Source organism: Podarcis vaucheri (genome assembly GCF_965113315.1).
Source record: "Podarcis vaucheri genome assembly, chromosome: 10".
Classification (NCBI taxonomy): Eukaryota; Metazoa; Chordata; class Lepidosauria; order Squamata; family Lacertidae; genus Podarcis; species Podarcis vaucheri.
In genome coordinates, this window is record NC_138748.1 from 57,833,182 (window position 1) to 57,839,487 (window position 6,306).

Below are 6,306 nucleotides of genomic sequence, written 5' to 3' on the forward strand. Positions count from 1 at the left end.
CTGCACTACCAGGCTGGCACCTCCTGGCAACAGCCGCCCGCCCGTGACTCCCAAGCCTCCCCTGATCTGCCAAACAAAGGGGGAAGGGGGAAGGAGATCAGGGTAGGCTCCGGAGTCACGGGCGCGAGGAACGCCGTTGCCCAGTCTCTGTGTATTTATGTTTCACAGGGTGCAAAAGAAGGGCTTTACACCTTTATACAATATGCATGTGTGCTTGGGCCCAAGGTCTTTTGCTTCACCATCCCCACTACTGACTCCCTGTTGCTACTCAGCTTCAAAAAAAAAAAAAAAAAAAAAAGGGTCCCCAGATTAATTTTAAAAAATCTGGTAACCATAGTTTGGGTTAATAAATACGGAACTGCTATCACTTCTTCCCTCATTTCTCACTTATTAACATGGATGAGAATCCCCTTTTCAACTCTAAACAGAGCACTGAGTGAATCATTAACTACCCTGACTATGAAAAAGATGACCAATCAAAGCTTATTCATATTTTTGTCCATTTTCGTAGGTATTTGACCAGAGCTATGAAGGGTAAATAATAAAAAAATCATAGAACCATAGAATTGTAGAGTTAGAAGGGACCATGAGGGTCATCTAGTCCAACCCCCTACTATGCAGGAATCTCAACTAGATCATACATGATAGATAGTCATCTAACCTCTGCTTAAAAAAACTCCAAGAAAGGAGAGTCCACCACCTCTCATAACGATGATAAAAACCACCATCGTCAGCACCACCGTAACTAGACTCTGCCAAAATCGAGTTTTGTCATCTCCCCACAAGAAACTTATAGAACCAGGAGGCCTAGTCTGGAAATGTGGTCTATCAATCTTAGCTTACATAGCAAATGCAAAATGAATTTTGGGTAATGAAAGTGCATTGGGTGATGCAGGAACCAAGATTTTAAAAGTCAGTGAATCTCGACTCCTGTCCCCAAATTTTCAGGGGCTTAATATTAATGTGACATTTCAAAACAGACTGCATAATGACCAAGTTCACATTTGCACTAGCATATAAATTTTAACAACTGCTTCTGTTTTGATCTGTTCCATGTTTCTAGCAACAGGACTATAAAATTCAGAGCAGGAAGACAACAGGCATAGAACATGATACAAGATTTTGTTAAGTGTTAGGGCCCTGGCAAAACTGTATTGCACTGCAATGACCCCACTGCAATTATGTGCCTGTTTCCAGAGCACATAAAAAGGGGACTGTTGGCAGGATATGTAGTTACTGGAGTATTTTTACCATTCCAGGAAGAAGCAATAATTAGTTCAAGTTTAAGACGTTCATAACACAACGATGGTTAGCAAGAAATGAGGTTAGTTTTAGAAACAAACTGGATAAATAGTCCTGTTAATGTTCATTTGATAAAGGTAAGTTTAACTGTTGATAACTGGAGTTAAATACTTATAGTTAGGATCACATTTCTATAATAGGGTAACATGATTGTTTAAGATGGCTTAGTCTGTAGGTTGATCTTTTTATATTATAATATATGGCTATTTTTGTGTGTGTTAAAAAAATAATTTCATAATATATTAATTGATTTTAGATGTCAACACAGTAGACACTTATATCTTACTCAGGCTCCGTTACCACAACAAACATATACCAAATAACCCAGTTATGATTTACATAAATCTTTCAATACTGAATAGTGTAGTTGATTCCAAAAGACATTTATGGTTTAAAAGTGTTACACACTTAATGGGAAGGGCATAGCTCACTGGTAGAACATATGCTGTGCTTGCTGAAGATTCCAGTTTTAATCTACATGTCCAGTTAAAAGGACCACTGTAACAGATTTCTGAAAGTCCCAATAACTTGGGAGAGATCCTGATAGTTTGAGTGGGCAACATTGGCCCAATCTGATTAGTTGTAAGACAGATTTATATGTGTCTTATACCAGTGACTACCGTAGGTTTTGCACTCTGGGCAAGTTACAACAGCAACCATCCTATCAGGGTTGTTGCAAAGGCAAACTGAGAAGACAGTATTTAGTAGTTTTATATGAAAAAGTATTCAGTATACAGCCTCACTATCCATCCAGCCATCCACCACCAAAGGAAGTTAAATAATTGGCACATTTACTATTAAAGTCAAGCAGATACAGTACCACTATTACACCAGTATTGCATACAGATGCGTCACTTAAAAGTTCTATTATCCTGCTGCATTATTTTATGGGTAAATGTGCTAATATGGCGGTTTAAAAAATCTGGTTGTAAGATGTAAACATCCTTAAATAGACAAGTGTTTTATTCCTCAACAGTTTTATGTTTTGGAAGCATTTGGCGATGAGCAGTACGCAGATCAACCAAAAGGAGCTGTTTTTCATAAGTGTGCAGCCCGCTTAGCTGTTTTGTGAAAGCTGACCGAAGATTTATTTATTTCAATCCTTGACCGAGCCAACTTCTTGGTAGAAGGAATGCCAGGGACAGAGATAACATCACTCCTCTGACGTGTCCTTTGGCTTTTTCCCTTGTATAGAATGTTCCTAAAATAATCTCCATTTTCTGTGACTTTTTAAAAAATTAAGCAAACTGACAGCTATTTGTCTGAACACCACCCCCACCCATAAAGTCAACCATCATTCCCCATTGCAATTTTGACAAAACAAATCAGGGACTGACTGGGTTGTTGCCTCCTTTGCGATGGTTCTGCAGTGAGGGTAGGAAGCTACTCAGCAACTACTGTTTCTGTGAGGTGCGTGGATTAGGATGGGCAGAAAGTCTGAACATACATTAGAATTTATACTACACTTTATGCTGGCTGAAGCTGACGGGCGTTGTAGACCAAAATAGCTGGAAAGTGCCAGGTTAGGGAAGTTGGTGTTAGAGGCCTCATGTACTTTGTCCAGGATCTTAAGGGCTGAGCAGCTAATTTTGTCAGTACTAAGTAGACTTTAAACTTGTTCGTAAATGGCAGTAGAATGTGAAACACAATAAACTGCTTTTGAGAATAAGAAGGGGGGGTTTCAAAAGCAATTTGCAATCTACCCCCCCCCAAATTAGCAGTTGAAAAAAACCAATGAAGTCTACATGGTTTTCTACAGTGTAGGAAGAGGAATACTGGATAATTTGCTGTAGATCAGCAAGAGCTTATGACTCCCAGTTGTTCAATAACCACAGCAAAAAGTTTCCCACCCCACAAAGGCGGCAATTAGAATCCCTGACCTGTACTCAGAAGTATACTGTCAATTGCATATGCAAATTACCCCAGTGTCTGGGGTGGGTAAGTAGGTAATTGGCTCTGCCATTTTGTTTCTAGCTCTGCCCTTCAGTGATTATTTTGTGCCTGGCTCCAGTTGACAGAACTCAGCATTTCAGGTTTTGTTTTTTTAAGTAGATCTCATAAGACTTCCCATGCTCGGTTGAAGTGTTTCTTTCTTTTAACCCTAGCCATTCTCTTTCTAATCCTTACAACAAATCTATAATATATGCCAGTGTTATCTATATATTGTAGACATGGAGGTGGGGTAGGGGCTAGATCTGAGAAGGTAGCGGCTTGCATGGTGGAACCAGGGACATTCTTTTTCACAGCTCAATCTTTTAGCCATTATACTTGGAATCTGGGAATACATTATAGTCTGGGAATCAGAAGTAGAAATCAGCATTTAGTATCTGACGTGGAAGCCACTGAGAGAAAACAAGCCGTCAGAGAAACTATAATAATAATAATAATAATAATAATAATAATAATAATAATAATATAGAGAAACTAACCACAGAACTGCAAAGTGAACAGGTCAAACTGCATCTTTGCAGCTTCAGACCAGGCCACTGTGTTTGATAGAAGATTGGTCACAAGAAAGCAAGAAAAACTATTAAGAGAATTCTTAAATGAATTTTCTTAGATCTTTTCCCATATCAGACCTACCAGGGCTTTTAAAAAAAGGATCATTTTGTACCGTGCTGAGCAAAACTATACACAAACACAATTAGTTTGCATATATTGCCTTCTTTTGAATTATTTGTTTTGTTTGTGCTGCTGGGTGCAGGAACGGAAGCCCCACAATACTGACCACAGGGCATCCTGCTCAGTCCCACCTCTGGAATCCAATATTTTGCAAGCACTGCTCTTTTCCCATATACTTCAAAGCCCAAAAGGTTCTGCTGGAAGTAAATTGTCAGGATGTTCAGTTCTGTGCTAAACAATTCTGGTATTGACTACTTTCCACCCATTGGGACGGGGACAAATACTTTGGGTTAGAGGGAACTTCCATATTTTTCCTTGGTGATCCATTGTTTGGCTGTAATCATCAATTAACAGTATGATTGTTTCCCCATTCCTTTCTCTCAAAACACCTCCGTAACTGGCTAGCATTTTTCAGTTTCTACCATGGCTGACAAGGACTACAGCTCAGTGATAAAGCACATGCTTCACATGCAGATGGTTCCAGGGTCAATCTCTGGTATCCTCAGTTAAAGGATCAGAAAGCAGGTGAGATGGGAAAGTTTTTTGCCTGTGACCATGAAGAGATGCTGTCAGAGGAGACAGTGCTAAGCAAAAGGGACCAATGATCTGGCAAAATCATAACCTGATAAACTCTGGTCAAGTTATGTTGCTTTCAAATCATTGGCTTCAACAAGTGTCCAATCTAATGCATTCAATCAGGGCAGCTGCCAAATAAAACTATCAATGGCTGCATTTACATCAGAAGCATTATAGAAGCTTCCAATCCCTTGATTAATTAGAATACATAAGGCATTCTTTTTTTAAAAAAGGTCAATAGATGTCAGGAATACATTGTGCTTTTTAAACACATAGCAGCTAAGTAAATATCAGTGTGCACAATTCTATTCTGTAAGGTTGCCAGAGGCATCCAGAAAATATTGAATTCCATAAAAATCAACAAAGCTTTGTTGAGAAAGGTCACCTTCATCTTGTGATTTCAAAAAACAGCCAAATCCCAACGAAGGGACAATACCAAGAGATAGCTCTTGGAACTCTGACCAGCCCACCATCTCTTCTCCAGTCATTCTCTCCTCCCCCCCCCGCCCCGGACCACACCTGTAACTCATTTAATTTTCTTGGATGTTTTTACCTGGTTGGTATGTTAAACTCTCATGATTCATTTGCCTGGATGGAGAAGAGTGTTTGATGTGTGTAAAACTACACTATTGTGCCAAGTTATTGTTGTTTATTTATACCCCGCCTATCTGGCTGGGTTTCCCCAGCCACTCTGGGCAGCTGCCAACAGATTAAAAACAGAATAAAATATCACACATTAAAAACTTCCCTAAACAGGGCTGCCTTCAGATGTCTTCTAAAAGTTAGGTAGTTGTTTATTTCCTTGACATCTGGTGGGAGGGCATTCCACAGGGTGGGCGCCACCACCAAAAAGGCCCTCTGCCTGGTTCCCTGTAACCTCACATCTCGCAGTGAAGGAATCGCCAGAAGGCCCTCAGCGTCCAGTCAGAACGATGGGGGTGGAGACGCTCCTTCAGGTATACTGGGCTGAGGCTGTTTAGGGCTTGAAAGATCAACACCACACCAACACTTTGAATTGTGCTCGGAAACGTACTGGGAGCCAATGTAGGTCTTTCAGGTTTCGGCAGCCACTTCCAGTCACCAGTCTAGCTGCCTAGCCTAGTTAAAATTATTCTGTCCATTTTTGCTTCTGATTCCACCGGTCACTGGCATATAACTTGCAGAAGGTTGACTAGAAGGATAAGTAACACTTGGGCTGAAAAATGTCCCCCAACCCCTAGTGTACACAAACACCACTTTTATTTTCAGGTACCCACAGAATCATCCAGGAGCAAGATTGTCAGAACATGTGAGATGCCATGTTCTTATTTGGGTTTTCTTGAAGCCTATCTGTGTAGTGCAGGGAAGGAGAACTTGTGGCCTCCAGATCTCGTTGTACCACAACTCACATTAGCCCCAGTGGTAAGGGATAGTGGAAGGTGTAATCTAACATCATTTGGAGAGCCACAAGTTTTCCATTCTTGGTAAAGGGGCTACTGGCAGCGGCCCTATCCCACTGTGCCCCTGTGATTGGGAATTCTGATGGCACAGGGTTCCTGATCACAATGAGGAACAAGCACATTTAGTTGAATACACTTACAATTCTCCTGAAATTCTTCTTCCCGCTCAGTGTAAGTAGGTGTGTGTGGAGGGGGAAGCACACACATCACCACATGGATAGATTTTAGGAACATCTGAAGAGGGTCTATGTGCAGCACTGCTTTGCTATATCATCATCCTGTCTTTGACTACTATAAAGTCCCCTATTTGCTAGGGCTAGGCTGATGTCAGGCTTGCATTATATATTTTGTATTTTTATTTGAACCC

The 6,306-nt window shown here is 40.6% G+C and overlaps 1 protein-coding gene across 9 annotated transcripts in view; it reads right to left on the reverse strand.

Annotated features, from left to right (window-relative positions):
- Window positions 1–6,306, reverse strand: part of MICAL3 (microtubule associated monooxygenase, calponin and LIM domain containing 3) — a 190,885-nt gene that overhangs the window by 51,554 nt on the left and 133,025 nt on the right. The window lies entirely within an intron of this gene.